The following is a 17,189-nucleotide window of genomic DNA, read 5'->3' as shown; positions in this document are numbered from 1 at the left end:
CTCCAGAAAAAACTGATGCTAGCGTATGGAGAGATTTGAAACATTATCATAGCTTGGAATAAAAGTTGTCTTAATCTTCAGCACCTGATTCCTCAGAGGGTGTGTATAAACTAATTACTGTAACGTTAGGCTTCCTCTCAAACTATGTAATAAATATCCAGATGGACACTTCCACAGTTTAGCGAAGACACTTCACAAGTTGTTTATTAATAAGTAGTCATTCTCTGCACCAATATTTTTTTCATAAGTGCATTATATTCAGACATCATTATCCATCCAGTGGTATCTAACATCAGTATTTGTAGATATTCCCCATCTTTGTATTTAAATGAGGACCAGTTCTTCAGACCTTGCACTGACTAGCACTAACTTATTTACATGAGTCGTTTGACTGAAGTCAATGGGACAACCCATTGGGAATAAGAACTACTCAATGTGGAATCAGCACATAGCAATTATGGACCAAATCTTGGTCCCATTAAGAACAATGGCAAAACTTGCATTGATCTCACTGGGACCAGAATGTGGGCGAAAGGCTGTCATCCTTATTGTAGCTGTTAAAAAACGTTTTTCACTGACAGCAGCCAACAAATAGGTTTCACAGTAACTCCTCTCTTAACGTTGTTGTTGTGTTCTTGAAAAATGCGACTTTAAGCGAACTGATGTTAAGCAAATCCAATTCCCCCATAAGAATGAATGTAAATGCGGGAGTTAGGTTCCAAGGAAATTTTTTTCACCAGACAAAAGACATTACACAGTATAAGTTTTAAACAAGTTCTAATCAGAGGATTGTCTGGGGACCTGCTCATGAACTTCCTGAGCTCCTTCTAAAGCAACTGTGTTGATATCAACCAGGATATTGGCAGCACCGAGGGAGGCAGGAGGGAGGAGACACAATAGATGCACGGCTCTGGCTGCAAACACTTCCCTGTGGAAACTGAATGAGATGATGAACCCACACTCTCCCGCTGGAGCACACCACTCCCTCCGGACGGCGCATGCACGGCTGCACAGGCGCCGACTTTCCAAATTGCCCGGGGAGTGCTCAGGCCCCGGCTCACCCCCACTTCACCCCATCCACCCAGCGCATCCTTGCTCCTTCCCCCTCTCCCCCCAGAGCCTCCTGAACACCCGTGAAACAGCTGATTGCTGTGGAGGGAGGCACGGAGGGGGAGGGGGGGAGTTGCTGATCTGCAGGGCTGCTGGGGGGCGGGAGGGGTTGGAGGGGATCTGGTGGGAGGCTGCTGGCCCACCCTGGTTCCAAGTCCCCACGACCAAACAACGTTATAAGGAAACATTGCACAACTTTAAATGAGTATGTTCTCTAATAGATCAGGGACATAACAATGAAACAACAGTTGATGTTAAGTGAGGAGTTACTGTACATTTTTCTAATACCCTTTAGAAATCTATATTGTGCATGGATGATCGTCCGTTTCTTCATCAGCCACCTGAAAGTCGTGTCTGCTCCCTATGATAAGGGCATGTGGTTGGATTTTAGGAAGCAGTGATCTTTGAAAGCAATATATGTTTACACAGCATAATTGTTGTCACATTGAAAAATTGTTTGTACTGCATTAGTAAGGGCTGTCCTGTGGCTAATGCATTAGACCTGATTTCTTGAATACACTATTTATGTCAGTTTTATTAGAGAGCTAGGAGGATGCAAGGTTGCCTCACCTTCGTCCCTTACTGTTTTATATATCACACAAAGTGCTTGTTTTTATTGATTAGTTCAGTGATAACAAGAGGAGAGCTGATGTAACCTATTAATGTTTTGCAATGTCTTTGAGCTCCAAAAGGGATAGTACAAGTAGTGCCAGTGCTTCTAAGTACAATACTGAACACTGAAAATTGATTTCTTTTTGGTTGCAGGCATATTAGCATTTGCTACATATCACTACAAAGCACCTAATATATAAAGAATAATATGTTATATGCAGCAGATCTCATTATTGTGCCATTTTTGGTATCTTGAAGTGAAATTGCAAAATGCCTGCCTTTAAACAGATTATGTGGAGATTTTTAAAATTCAATTTCATTTATTTTGCAAATTATTGTTTGTTATAAATAACTTAGAAATGAGCTGAAAATCTGTTTCTATGTCAGTGGCGGATCTGTACAGAAACGGTGCTGAAGATTATTATAACACAAATCAGTGGTAAACTGGTAGCCTCATGCATACCTTGCAAAGTCTTTTTTCCTATTATCATTGTGTGTATGGGTAATAAGATGGCTTGATTTTTTTAAAAATAAATTAAATCAATAAACAAATCCAAACTTAGCAGTGACACACTGACTATTCTGTCTTAACTTTGACTCAGAATGTTCTTGGGGAAAAGAAGAGAGAAATTTAGCTAATTGAAACTAGTATGTGTGGAGGCCTGCCCTTTACGGAAAGTTAAAAGGATAAAAAACAAAAAGTAGTGTGACGTATTTTGAGATGACAGTACCATTTGTATTAATAAAAGGCACAACATGTGTCTGTCTAACAGGAGAAAAATTGTGTGGCAACTAAAATGACGACATGCTGCCTCCCACGGAGAGATTCTGAAGCATTCTCAAAAACACGATTCAGTGGTAAGTGTTAACTGTTAACAAGAGGCTCATGACAATTCAATTTTGAGTTTATCCAACTATATATTAGGAAATGAAGATTAAGTCTCTGTGGCTGATGTTCTGGTATTCTGGCCTTTACACTTCCAGCTAAGATGCATACTGCATTTGCAATACAGATGTACAATTAGACAAAGAATGCAATCAGTTCTAAACACTTTTTGCTGTTTTTGTGTGACAAGCATGGATTTAGCATTATTGTTTAAATCAGACAAAACTAACTATAACCAATTATTCCGTGGTTAGAATAGCCATGCTTAATGGTATATATTTTAACATTAAGCACTCAAAGTTTGGGTTTTCAAGGTTGCACTGTCTTTACAGACTTTAACCAAGATTTTTAAATTTGGTTGCAAACTCTAGACTCCAAAATCCATACTGAGGCAAATAAATAAAAGTGGCTTAGCTTCCAAAGGTGCAGAGCACTCCAGCTGCTGATGTATGTATTTAGGAGTTATGTTTGAAAGTTCTGGCCTTTTCTTTTGTCAAAGCAGATATCTGAATCAATTTGTGATTTTCTTGCTTCAAGTGCAAGCCTAGATTGTCTGGCTATCCCAAAAGAAGGACAGGAGACACGTGATATAGAGTTAATCAGGCTGAAACTTTATTATTAGATGCCTGGGACTACCTAGCAGATAAAAGTGTGCAGTGCAGGCAACTCCATGTTCATTCAAATAACTACACAGGACTTCCACCAGCCTACGTTCCTCAGCCAACCCATGGCTGGGACCTTACTCATCCACCCCTCCCTTGTAGGAGGGTTAAGGTGGGCCATCAGAAAGAGGGGTTGGCTCCTTGCCTTACAATTCACAGGATCCTCATTCCCCTCTCCCCCCCCCCCCCGGCCACCGTTCCTTTAACCAGCATCTCCTTTTTAAATCCTTTACCAGGTCATTTATCTGTTCACTGGATGATTTCCCTATGGAGTACTTGCACTGGACATCCACCCCACACTTACCAAATAAGTTGTGACATATAGCCTAACCCCGCTTCCTCCTCACCATAATAGGTCCTCCCTGACACCTGCTGTGGGGAAGGCAAAAATCCCCATTCCACCAAAGCCAATACGGTGGTGAGAGAAAATTTCCTTCCCAGACCCCCTAAAAAGGAGTAACTAGCACAGTGCCCATAACAGGTCCTGACCCACCTGATATTCGCACCTCAAGAGGAGGGAGGGTGGGTGCTGCTTTGCCTACTGTATGGAGAAAGGGCTTCCAACACCAGGACTTGCGCCTTTTAAAGCCTTTGGCTCCTTACATTCCCAGGGGGTGAGTCAGCACCACACAGCTGACTATCACCCACCTTTTTGCAACAGTTTCTGATCTCCTTCTCACGCCCCCCGTCCTGCCCCACACACTTTACAATACTGCTTCTTCCTCCAGCAAGCCCAGACAACATCCCTCCTCCCCTGATTTCAAATGTGGTGCGCTCATTTCCCTTATAATAGTACTTTGGTAACCAGAAAGCAACATTGTCTGCTGTTTTCTTTTACTATTAGCAGGCATATTTTATACATGTTTATCTTATAAAGTGATCAAGTGCCAATGGCCTCGTGTCTGGACTGGGACTCAGGAGACCTGGGGGTCTATTCCTTGCTTTGCCACAGGCCTGCTAGGTGATTTTGGGAAAGTCACTTCCCATCCCTTTGTCTGTTTCCCTATCTGTAAAGTAGGGTAACCTTTGTAAAACACTTTGAGATCTACTGATGAAAAGACCAATATAAGAGAGAGGTATTCTTTGATATCCCACAAAGACCTATTATTGGTGTTTCCCCTATATTTCATATTGCTACCACAGGGATGCACATATAACATAGAGTTAAATAAATCAATAATAAAATGTTAGATTAAGCCAGCCATCCCTTTTCTCTTAAATGACTCTGACACTCCTGTTAATAGAAAAAATATTCATAAATGACCAGAGTATAGTTACTGTGGTCCATAGATCTTCCTTTGCACATTGTGTGCTTTGTGAGCTGTAGGCAGATGTGCCTTTTGTAGTAATCATTTCCTTGGCTGCAGTGCAATGAAATTTCAATTTCATATTATCACTGTGTCTTAAACTCAAGAAGAAGGAATAATAATATCTCGGGCATGATGATAAAGTTGTGAATAACTGATAACTCATAGTATGACAGTTTGGTTATGAAATCCAAGGGTACCATTATGTGAAGTGCAAAAATCAGATGAAGAAAATAACAGCTCTGAAAACTCCTGTGACTTTGCATCACTGAACCACATTCATTTCAATTTGTTGTAATTTAATGTAATTTAATAAAAAGCACTGTTTGAAAATGAGCCCACATAATAATTTAGAATTCACGCTGATCCTGATCATAGTTGATCTCATATTGGTTACTAAAACTAAAATTCTGTTCCTGACATCTTCAAAGAACACACACAATTTCTGTGAAATAAATCCAAATGAGAGCTGTAATGGACACTATACTGGAGTCAAAGACAAGACTCCCAGTGAATTTATTTGTGGGTAGAATTGGGCCCAGCACCTCATAACAGTTTTAGGTGGTCTTCTGTTGAAACTACCCGGAATAGTGTCTCAAGGAAGCACTGAGCATATGTATGGGTACTAAGGTGCATCTCAAAATATCTTTAAGCACTGCTTGAAAGTGCTTTGAAGAAGACTTGTGTGAGACCAGTCTTTGATTTTGTAATATCTTCACCATAGTTGGTCTTGTTTAATAAATATGCATAAAACCAAAGTTAGGCGGGAGGTTGGGGGCAAGCGGAAGGAACAAATTACACTGAAACAGTAAAGCTCGGGGGAGCTCTTCAATGGCAGGTGGCTAACTTCCATTGAAGGTCAGTGGGGAGTTGGGTGCCTCCTTTGCACCTTTGAAAATCTCACCCTTTAATGTGTTGTGTCTGACTGCAATACACCCCAAACTCCTTCAAAATTCAGAATTAAAACCATGACTCCATCCTTACTTTGGCCCCCTTTCTCTCTGGTACCTGCAGTCCAGTTTCATATATGTTCAGTTAACCCAACCTCAAGCAAGTGAAAGGGGTAGAAGAAGGAAATGCTCTAGACAGTGCTAGGGAGTTACCTTTTATGTGTAGCAATCAGGGAAGGACGTGGGGTGATTCTGATGAGTCTTTTATGGCAAGACCCAGACTGAAATGGACGTGAGGTGAGGCATATCTATTGTTATTGGTCATGACAGCATTTCCATCAATGGTTGTTATGGCACAGAAGCTTGACCAAAAGTGAATGATCTAAGAAAAGTTAAGTGTGTAGGGCATAATTGCATTTTTTTATATTTGCGGTGGGTCATAGGGATCAGGTTTTAATCATGAGCTGGGAGAACAATGTGAATCCCTGGGTCAGTACAAGTGCAAATTAGATGCCATGGCTTGGATATAGAAACACTCTGACTTCTACTTTACTATACCTCTTTGTATTATAGAAAGAAAACTATAAAAGAGGACTGGCACCTCATGGTTATTTTTCCTCCTTTTCCCACACTTATCGTTCCCATCCAGACTTCTCATGTTTAAATTCCTGTCCCGTATTTTGTAGGAGGTTCGCCACCCATGAATATAAATACAAAAGTAAATATTCTTATGCCATCTAATTCTACTGTGTATAGGATTTAATTTCTGAAAGACCACAATATGTTGTTCATTGATGGAAACAATAAAATCACACAAACATGCAGCTCTTTGAACTTAAACATTATTCTTATCTACAGTTATTTCACAACTATACATCAACTCCAGTGATAGGGCTCTAGACAAAGGCCCCAATCTGGCAACTGATTGTGCACCCACATGGAGCCCTATTGAAGTCAGTGGGACTCCAGGCAGGTTCTGGGATGTGGCCATGCACATTCAGTTTCTTATTCAGGGTCTAAGAACTCCATAATCCTTTTATCTTGGAATACATTATGTCTTCTGCAGGAATAATAAACACTTCACTTTTAAAAGAAGTAAAGACCAGGTCTTCTTCCCGATGTAAGTATAGTATCAGCAGCAGTCTGGGAGTTTCAGAAAAAGGATCAGATTTTAATTCTCTAGGCCAAATCAAGGCAGAACACAACCTTCCTTAATACAATTGTCAGCTCAAGAGTTTCTGGAGTCCCTTTTTTCAGCTCTCATCCAGGTTCTGACTAGACTTCTCCCTCACCTTCATAGTATAGGTGCTTTAAGACTAGGCTTGGAAGGATTAGTTTACTATCGATAAGTGTTGGTAAACACTGATTTCACCATCCATACGCAAAGTGATGGAAAAAATATTCCCATCAATAATAATCAAAATTTACTAAAGGCAAAGTAAGAAAAACATATTGCTTGAGAACTTATTAGAGTTTGGTTTAAGGATATTTACTTTGTATATTTTGACCTGACGTTGACCATTTGTGTTTTAATGGTTATAAAACTTTTACTTTGTGAATCTCAATGTCTGCTGAAATTAAATATTGTCTGATCCCCCAAATTTCCTGCAACTGGGAACATTTAAATTAATAGAAATAGAAAAAGAGGCTTAAAATAAATTTTAAATAAATATTATTTTTGAAATTATAAAAATAAATCGAATTTTGCCAAGCCTATTTATGACTGTTTAATACAAAGGCATACTCAACTTCAGATTCTAAGTGGTTGTTAAATAGTACCTTAAATAGTCTTCCCAGTGTCCTTGCTGGGTTTCTATCAACTTTTACACCCTCAGATTGTACAAAAATTGGTCTTTTTAAAAGTTTGCCAAATTTAAACATTGAGGAGAAAATTCACCACATGTAGAATGCCTACGCATCACTTAAGTCACTCTTAAACCCTATTTTGAGGGTTTAGATGGATTATAGATATTTTGCTGATGGGCAAATTTCACTGTAATTCACTTAAATTATGCAATGTTTTATAAACAGAAATAAAACACTCAAGCAGAAACTATTTTAGGTTACATAATCATATAAAACTCTTATATAAAAAAGTAACTGTTAAAGGTTATATTTTTCCTTAAAAAAAGGGGAAAAAAAGTATAACGGAAGTGCAGTGCTGTAACAATATCAACTAAACACAAAGTGCCACATCAGATTGGCTACACTGGCTTCAGTGGTACAACATCTGTTTACACCGGCTGATGATCTGGGTCATATATGGCAGTGTTGCCACTGTATTCAGTGGGTGCAGAATTGGGCCCCTGGAATCCAGCTTCCAAAGCTTTCACACATTTGCATGCAGTTAAACAAGGACAGAAAGCAAACCAGTGTAAGCTCTCTTCTCTACATTGTGAAAGGTTTGAACATGTTGGTTTATAGAATAATCATGGTTAGGGCAGGGGGAGATATTCTGTGACATTTCAATATCTTCCCAAACTGGAAGCTGCAGCATCTCCTGACCCGCAGGAAATCTGGTTGGGGAAAGCTGAATTGGCCCCCCAAAGTCAGGAAATATAACAGAATTTTTCCCAGTGTCTGGCAAAGCGTGGGTTACATAATATTACATTTCTATGCATGTGTGTGTGATTCGGAGTCTGTGGCAGGACAGCTAGTCCAAATGAGTCTTGTGATGCGACACCCCAGCTTTGCATAATAATAATCATTTATAGTGAAAATTCCTGCATTGAAAATTGCTTCTGTAGGCACTGGAGCAAATATTTTCAGGTGTTTAAATTGATATTTAGGCTCCTTCAGACCCTGGTGACTTCAGAAGGAGATGTGAGAATTAAGAGCACACTAAAATCTGTTCACCTTTATGTTGGTACTTAAATATGGATTTATGTGCGAGACTTTAGCCACTCAGATTTGGAAAGTTTGGACATGGTTAACACATTTGCATAGTAAATGCAGTTTGATATCCTTTTTTAAAATGAATGAACCTTATATGGCACAACAAATAGATTAGTTACATCCCTGGGAGCAGGACTTTTGTGAATATAAAATAGTAATTTTTATTTTTAAAGTGGGTCAGAATTTTGAGGTCACAGCCAATTGCGGGTGTAATATTGGAATCACTTTTGCCTCAAACATTTTACTGTACATTTTCCAGGAGCCAGTTCAGCATTTTGTATCTATTCAGTATTTATTATTTCAGATTATTTTTCATTGTGTTCTTTGTGCTGTGTTGTGTTGAAGTATGTTGGCATATTATAGTATGACTCCTGACTCTTGAAATATTCCTCAGAACAAGACATGTACGTCATGTGAATATCCTAGTGTGCCTACATTTAAATAAACAAGTAAATTAATTTGACAGGCATCCCATCCCCCAAGAAAACTTCATAAATGCAGTCAATTTGTTAAGGAATCAATTTGGAGTACATTTGGGGCTGAACATATAAGTGCTGTTGGAATGTTAAAAACACAGAAGTTGCATAAGTTCAACAGCTTGTTTTATTGTGAAATGCTGCACAGAGAGTGGATTGCTCCCTGCATTTACTTAATCTTCTGATCAAAATGTCTATCTCAGAAAGGCTGCGTGTGAAGTGGTAGACTATTGGTTTGTGACTTCTTCACAGCACAACATTTAATCTGCAATCTATTTTTTTAAAGCACAAGTCATGTTTAAATTCGTATCCATAATGGTTGAATTAATGATTTCTTATTGTTATGTGCCCTGGAGCCTGCAATTAAATGCACTGGAAAATATCTGTAGATGAAATATCATTTACTAGAATGATATACCAGAGGAGATACTGAGCAACAATTACAGGTGGTATGCCAGCTACTCAAAAGGCCCTTTTATCCTGAAAGGAGTCAGAAAATCTCAATGAGTGTTTCCTAAAAATAGAACAGAAATTAGACTTTCTGAACAGAAGATCAGAATCAGAGAAGAATTGTAAATTAATGTGAGAATCTGTGTGTGACTGAATACTATTGCACACAACTACAAATGAATATGATCAATGTAAGGAAATAATTAACTGTGCTGTAAGTATTATTATTTATTTGTATAGCCCAATAGTATGGAGGGTTGCTGTACCAAACATCTTCTAAATAGATACAAAAAACAAGAAAGGTTGAAAGATGCAAAGAAAAGTGTTTGGACTGAATGGTGACCTTTTCCATGCATCTTACCAATTACAGTGGGGGAGAAGAGAGAAGGGTTGTTAATTTGTTTAATCTAATTAATTAACATTTCTCTGCAGGGAGAAAGAAGTGTGTTTTATGGACTTAGCTGTGTTGGACTATTTCAAGATAGGGGTTCCAGTCGCAGGGGAAAACGTATGGAAAGAACTGGCATGTGAGAAAAGCAAGCAGGTGGTAATTAATTGTGAGGCATGAGATAGAGAAGTGGGGTGGGGAGACAAATGAAAACCAAAGAGAGAAGAGATTTAGGGAGGTGCTAGGTTGGATAGACACTTGAAGGCTAGAACAAAGAATTTGATTTTAATGCAGAAGTTAAGGGGAAACCATTGTCGAGACTTGACTATTAACCAAAATGTGACAATCACTGTTTCAACAATAACTGTTTCCAACCTGGTTTAGAGGGGAAGTTAAGGCAGCTATAAATAATAATCATCATCATAAAATATATTTAACAAATGAAAGAATGGGGGAATTGATAGTAATGAATATAAATCAGAAGTTAGGAATTGTAGAAAATTGATAAGGGAAGCAAAAGGACATAAGGAGAAATCTGTGGCAAGCAGAGTTAAGGTTAGAAATAAGGAGTTCTTATAATATATTAAAAAGGCACAAAATGAATTCTTACAATTATATTGGTTCATTACTAGATGGCAATGGTAGAATTATCAATAATAATGCAGAAAAGGCAGAAGTGTTCCATATATATCTCTGTTTTGGATTGTGGGTGGGAACAGATGATATAATGTCATCATGTGGTGGTGAAGGTAATACTTTCCACTCCACTAGTATCTCTGGAAGATGTTAAACAGAAGCTACTAAAGTTAGGCATTTTTAAGTCAGAAGGTCCAGATAACTTGCATCCAAGAGTTTTAAAAGAGCTGGCTGCGGACCTTGCTGGACCATTAACGTTGAGTTTTCAATATGTCTTCGAGTACTGGGGAAGTTCCAGAAAAATGGACGAAAGCTAATTCTGTGCCAGTTTTAAAACTGTTAAATGGGATGACCCAGGTAATTATTGATCTATCTGCCTGACATTGATCCTGAGCAAGATAATAGAGCAGCTGACATGGGACTTAATTCATAAAGAATTAGAGTTATGTAATTAATGCTAATTAACATGGGCTGAAGATAGATCCTGTTAAATTAATTTGCAATCTCATTAAAAAAAGATATCAAGTTTGGTTGATAAAGGTAATAGTGTTGATGTAATATACTTAGACTTATGTAAGACATTTGATTTGGTACCACATGACATTTTGATTAAAAACAAACAAACTAGAACAATATAAAATTAACATGGCACACATTAAATATATTTACAACTGATTAAGAGATTAATCTCAAAATGTAATTGTATCATCATCAAGTAGGTATGTTTCCAGTGGGGTCCTGTAGAATTTGATTTTTGGCCCTATGCTACTTAATATTTTTTATCAACTAAACACTGCTAAAGTTTGCAGATAACACAGAAATTGAGGGGGGGGGGTAAATAATGAAGAGGAGAGGTCACCAATTCAGAGCAATCTGAATTGCTTGGTAAACTGGGTGTTAGCAAACACTATATACATAAATATGTCTAAATGTAAAGGTATACATATAGGAACAAAGAATGTAGGCCATACTTACAGAATGGGAACTCTATCCTGGGAAGCAGTATCTCTGAAAAAAAGATTTGGGAGTTATCATAGAATCATAGACCTTAAGATCAGAAGGGACCATTATGATCGTCTAGTCTGACCTCCTGCACAATGCAGGCCACAGAATCTCACCCACCCACTCCTGTAACAAACCTCTCACCTATGTCTGAGCGATTGAAGTCCTCAAATCTTGGTTTAAAGACTTTGAGGCACAGAGAATCCCCTAGCAAGTGACCCGTGCCCCACGCTGCAGAGGAAGGCGAAAAACCCACAGGGCCTCTGCCAATCTACCCTGGAGGAAAATTCCTTCCCGACCTCAAATATGGCGATCAGCTGAACCCTGAGCATGTGGGCAAGACTCACCAGCCAGACACCCAGGAAAGAATTCTCTGTAGTAACTCAGATCCCCCCCATCTAACATCCTATCACAGGTCATTGGGTATATCTACCGCTAATAGTTGAAGGTCAATTAATTGCCAGAATTAGGCTATCCCATCATATCATCCCTTCCATAAACTTATCAAGCTTAGTCTTGAAGCCAGATATGCCTTTTGCCTCCACTGCTCCCCTTGGAAGGCTATTCCAGAACTTCACTCCTCTGATGGTTAGAAATCTTCATCTAATTTCAAGTCTAAACTTCCTGGTGGCCAGTTTATATCCATTTGTTCTTGTATCCACATTGGTACTGAGCTTAAATAATTCCTCTCCCTCCCTGGTATTTATCCCTCTGATATATTTGTCTCCCCTCAACCTTCTTTTGGTTAGGCTAAACAAACCAAGCATTTTGAGTCTCCTTTCAAGACAAGTTTTCCATTCCTCCGATCTTCCTTGTAGTCCTTCTCTGTACTTGTTCCAGTTTGAATTCATCTTTCTTAAACATGGGAGACCAGAACTGCATACAATATTCCAGATGAGGTCTCACCAGTGCCTTGTATAATGGTACTAACACTCCTTATCTCTACTGGAAATACATCGCCTGATGCATCCCAAGACCGCATTAGCTTTTTTCATGGCCACATCACATTGGTGGCTCATAGTCATCCTGTGATCAAATAGTTATGATGGATAATCAGCAAAATATGGCTCCCGGTGTGATGCCATGGCCAAAAGAACTAATGTGATCCTGGGATACATAAAAAGGAAAATCTTGAGTAGGAGTACAGAGGCTGTTTTTTCCTCTCTACTTGGCACTGGTGTGATCACTGCTGGAATACTGGGTCCAGTTCTGATGTCCATAATTCAGAAAGGAGGTTGATAAATTGGAAAGGGTTTGGAGAAGATCCATGAGAGCGATTAAAGGATTAGAAAGCATGTCTTATAGTGGTAGACTCAAAGAGCTCAATCTGTTTAATTTAACAAAGTTAAGGTGACTTGATAACAGTCTGTAAGTATTTATGTGGGAACAAATATTTTAGAACGGGCTTTTCAGTCGAACAGAGAAAGGGTATAATATGATCCAAGGCTGGAAGTTGAAGATAGAGAATTCAGCCTGGAAATGCGGGGTAACTTTTTGACAGTTAGGGTAATTAACCATTGGAACAATTTACCAGGGGTTGTGGTGGATTCTCCATCACTGACCATTTTTAAATCAAGATGGGATGTTTTTGTAAAAGATATACTGTAGGAATTATTTGGGGGAAGTCTATAGACTGTGTTACACAAGAACTCAGATTAGTTGAACACAATGATCCCTTCTGGCCTTGGAATCTGTGAACAAAGAGGAGGTAATTACACAATTTATAGGTAATAAGGCAATGATTCAGTAATATAAGCATCTTTTTTTTTTTTTAATATCTGTACCCAGATTCTCAGGACGCTCAGGTTCAGATCCCAGAAGAACTAACTTTCCACTTCAGCCTTCCAAGCTAGCCTGAGTTCTGTACAATTTTGTGTGACAAAGAGTGCAATTTCCAAAAGCTCTTAAAATCCCATTTTCAAAAGTGACATAGGCACTTAGTGCTAGATTCACAAAGCAACTTAGGTGTGGTAAAGCTGAGTGTCACCATGCCTGACTTTTAGGTGCCTAGAAAATCACTAGGATTCATGAATCCTTTTTTGGCACCTAGGCTCCCTATAAAATGCATGGGGAGAGATAGGCTCCTCAGAATGAGATCCACAAAAGCCAGCACTTTAGATGGCTACTCACCTAAGCTAGTCAATGGAAGATGCCAAGCTAAGGGTTGTGTCCTTTGCCCCATCCCTCTCTTGGAGATAGGCATCTACATCTGGGCCGGAGGGAGGCACCTCCCGCTGATTGGGATTCTCAGCTGCAAATCCTCTCTTTGGGTTAGGTGCCTGCACTGTTTTATCAAGAAGCCAGGGGACGGGGAGGAGGACCTCCCTCATAACTTCTAGTCTGGTGGTTAGATACTCAGCTGGGATGTAGTAGATTTCCAGTTCAAGATTCTCTTCCACCCCACCCACCAAGGGAGAGAAGGGATTTGAAATGGCAGCTACAACTTTTCAGGAGAGTACTCCAAACTCTGGAGGTATGGCATATTCTGGGATGAGACTCCCTCAGTCTCTTCTGTTGCACTCAGATTAAATAATGAAAGACTCATTGGACCAGAGAGAGAGACAGACAGACAGAGCACGAGAATGACTCTGTAGCCCAGGATCGAGACTCCCTGCTCCAATTACAACCTTAAATTATTTATCCAGCTTCAACAGGAGCGATGGAGAGCATCCCACATCAGAACATCCTAGAACTGTATGTAGTTAGAGCACATACTTGAGGGGGCAGATCCCAGTCCAAATCTCTTCTTCCTCTTAGGTGGAGGGGGTTTTGAACTGGGGGTCTTCTACATCCCAAATGAATATCCTAACCACTAGGCTAAACATTATGAAGGAGGGCCTTTCCGCTTCTGGCCATTTTGTGTGAGCTGGCCTATGGTGGCCCAATCTAGTAGGTGAGGTCTGTCTGAACATGCTCACTGATCGGGCACTGCAGGTGAGTCAGGTGGAGGAATGTTATCTTCTCTGGTTCACGTACCACACTGGGGCTTAGGCATTTGGATGCAAAGGTGGGGCTGAAGTGTGTATGTGCAGAGGCAGAAATACAGGCACCTAGGGAACTTTTACTGCAAAAATTGAGTTGCTGAGCAAGTTTAGGTGCCTGCAGGGTTCAGCAGCAGCTGATTGGGGTTTTTTTTGAATTCCCATAGTGCCTGATTCTCGGATTTAGGTGGCCAAACTGGCAGTTAGGTGCCTAAGTTCTTTTGTGATTTGGCCAATCTCCAAAGGTATTTAAGTGCCTATATAAGCAAACAGTGAGATTTTAAAAAAATAGCTAACTCTCATTGAAATAAATTTCAATTATTTCATTGCGACCTAGGTGCCTCAATGCTTTTTGAAAAACACTAGGGACCAGATCCTCAAAGGTCTTTAGGCACCTCACTCCCACTTATTTCAGTGGAAATTAGGTGCCTAAACACCATTGAGGATGCAGGCCTTGATGCCAATCTACATATTCAGGTGCCTAAGTAATTTTAAGAATCTGACCAATAGTGTAGCTAGGGCAAAGCAGTGCAGCAAAGTGTTTTAAGTGAGGAGCCATACTGGATTAATCCCATTCTATACCAAATGCAGGCAATCCACCACAGATATGGTAATCAGTGCCCTAAAAACAAATTGATACAGCTGTTTAGGAAGGTGGTGGTATTTTCTCCCTCCCACGCCCTCAAAAATAAAAAAAATAAATAAAACAGACTAAAATGTTTTTGCTAGCAGGCAGCTAAACAGGTTGTAAAAACATGTCAGAACTGAAAATAATTGTATGATTTTGAATTTAGTTTTTAATAGTTTGTTTTAAAGATGTAATTGGAGGGTAAATTAGACCCAGATACAGAGTATTATTTATTTATTTTTAAAGCAGTGTTTAATTTTGATTTTCCATGAAAGATGTGCACAGAATTTATTACAGTATATTTCCATTGTGTTTGTAAAAAAATGCAGGATGCACCTAAAATAGTTTTTCTGCAGGTTTGCATTATCACGCAAATCCATTTATTTTATATACTGTTTCCCCTTTCATTTTTCTAAAGAAGTAGCTTAAGAAAAGGGGAATGAAGTCTATTTCTGATATGAAATGTGCAAACATTACTATGAACCAACTGAAAGATTGTTCAGAAATGCCTGTGTGTAGATAAAACTAGTCAAGTGAAGTCTATTTTGCATTCTGTCCTTTTTTGAAAATTTTACTAACCATGTCTCTTTAACGACAATACCCCACAAAGGGCCAAATTCAGCTCTTGTTGTAAATCAACTCCCTTGATTTTGATCTAGGTGCACCTATTGAAGCACATAAATATGGTCTAAAGATAGTTACTTGTTGGTTAGGATGATTATATAAGAATCTTTATCTGATATCTTTGTAAATTCTAATATCTCTTTAACAAATATGTGAAACAAGATTGATTATTTGGTAAGAGATATTACAGTAGAACCTCAGAGTTATGAACACCTTGGCAATAGATGTTGTCTGTTACTCTGAAATGTTCGTAACTCTGAATAAAACATTATGGTTGTTCTTTCAAAAGTTTACAACTGAACATTGACTTAATATAGCTTTGAAATTTTACCACACAGAAGAAAAATGCTGCTTTTCCTTTATTTTTTTAATAGTTTACATTTAACAGAGTACTGTATTTGCTTTGGGGGAGGGGGGGATGGGAGCGGGTCTCTGCTGCTGCCTGATTGCGTACTTCTGGTTCCCAATGAGGTGTGTGGTTAACTGGTCAGTTCGTAACTCTGGTGTTCAAAACTCTGAGGTTCTACTGTAGTAAAAATGGATACCAGACTTTGCAACACCAGCTGTCATTATTAACTCCTTACACTAAAGAAGTGGTGGTTTAATTAACTTGTTTACCTTCCACCAAGTGCATGCTAAAACTTTCAAAACCTTGAGTAGGTAGGGTGGAAATCAGTGTGGAAACAAAACTCCAGTAACTAGCAATGACTTTCACCCTTTCAATCTAGTTTTCAATCAATGGGCTTCAAGGTGAGATTATTATCTGTGACAGGGTCGGGCCAGATGGCTACAGGAGAGTGATAGAAGACAGACATATTAGCCCCAGGTTAAGCAGGTCCCTTTTCCCTGAGTAAGGTAACAGGGACATTTCCAGAACAATGGGTAAGGTAACAGGGGCAGTTCCAGAACAATCAGGAACTTGCTGGAACCAATTAAGGCAGACAGGCTAATTAGGACACCTGGAGACAATTAAGAAGCTGCTAGAATCAATTAAGACAGGCAAGCTAATCAGGGCACCTGGTTTAAAAAGGACCTCACTTCAGTCAGTGAGGGATGTGCAAGGAACTGAGAGTGAGAGGGCGTGCTGCTGGAGGACTGAGGAGTACAAACGCTATCTGGCATCAGGAGGAAGGTCCTGTGGTGAGGATACAGAAGGTGTTGGGAGGAGGCCATTAGGAAGTAGCCCAGGGAGTTGTCGCTATCATACAGGTGTTACATGAAACACTGTAGAGAGCTGTGATCCATAGGGCCCTGGCCTGTCCCAGAGGGGAAGGTCCCTGGCCTGTCCCCGACCTACTAGGTGGACCAGCAGAGACTGCAGGGATTGTTCTCCTTCCTTTTCTCCATGCTGGCCAGTGATGAGATTAGCTGAGTGAACGGCAGGTTTGAGCCACTAGCAAAAGTGGCCAAACTGAGGGCCGCCATGAATCTCTGAGGTGAGCAAATCCGCCAATAAGCGCAAGACCCACCAAGGCAGAAGCGGAACTTTGTCACATATCCAATAGTTATACTGTACCAAAGCTGTGAAGCTTGCTGCTTTGCCTTACACATTTAGGCCTGCTGCTGCAAATCTTACATCGTATCAGCGTGACTATGTGCCAGAATAGGTTTACCTCACCTGTGTAGAAGTTCCAGGGTCAGG

At 39.6% G+C, this 17,189-nt stretch overlaps 1 protein-coding gene across 3 annotated transcripts in view; it reads left to right on the top strand.

Annotated features, from left to right (window-relative positions):
- NLGN4X (neuroligin 4 X-linked) overlaps window positions 1-17,189 on the top strand; it is a 245,790-nt gene that overhangs the window by 38,355 nt on the left and 190,246 nt on the right. For 2 of the 3 annotated variants that reach the window (XM_074966338.1, XM_074966364.1), the window contains exon 2: window positions 2,496-2,580. The exons of the other annotated variant lie outside the window; for it this stretch is intronic. The gene's annotated coding sequence lies outside the window, so the exon portion shown is untranslated. The remainder of the gene's footprint in view (window positions 1-2,495; window positions 2,581-17,189) is intronic. 3 annotated transcript variants of the gene reach the window in all.

Source organism: Natator depressus, chromosome 1 (genome assembly GCF_965152275.1).
Source record: "Natator depressus isolate rNatDep1 chromosome 1, rNatDep2.hap1, whole genome shotgun sequence".
Taxonomy (NCBI): Eukaryota; Metazoa; Chordata; order Testudines; family Cheloniidae; genus Natator; species Natator depressus.
Note: the sequence above shows the minus strand (reverse complement) of the source record. Positions and strands in the feature narration are given on the sequence as shown.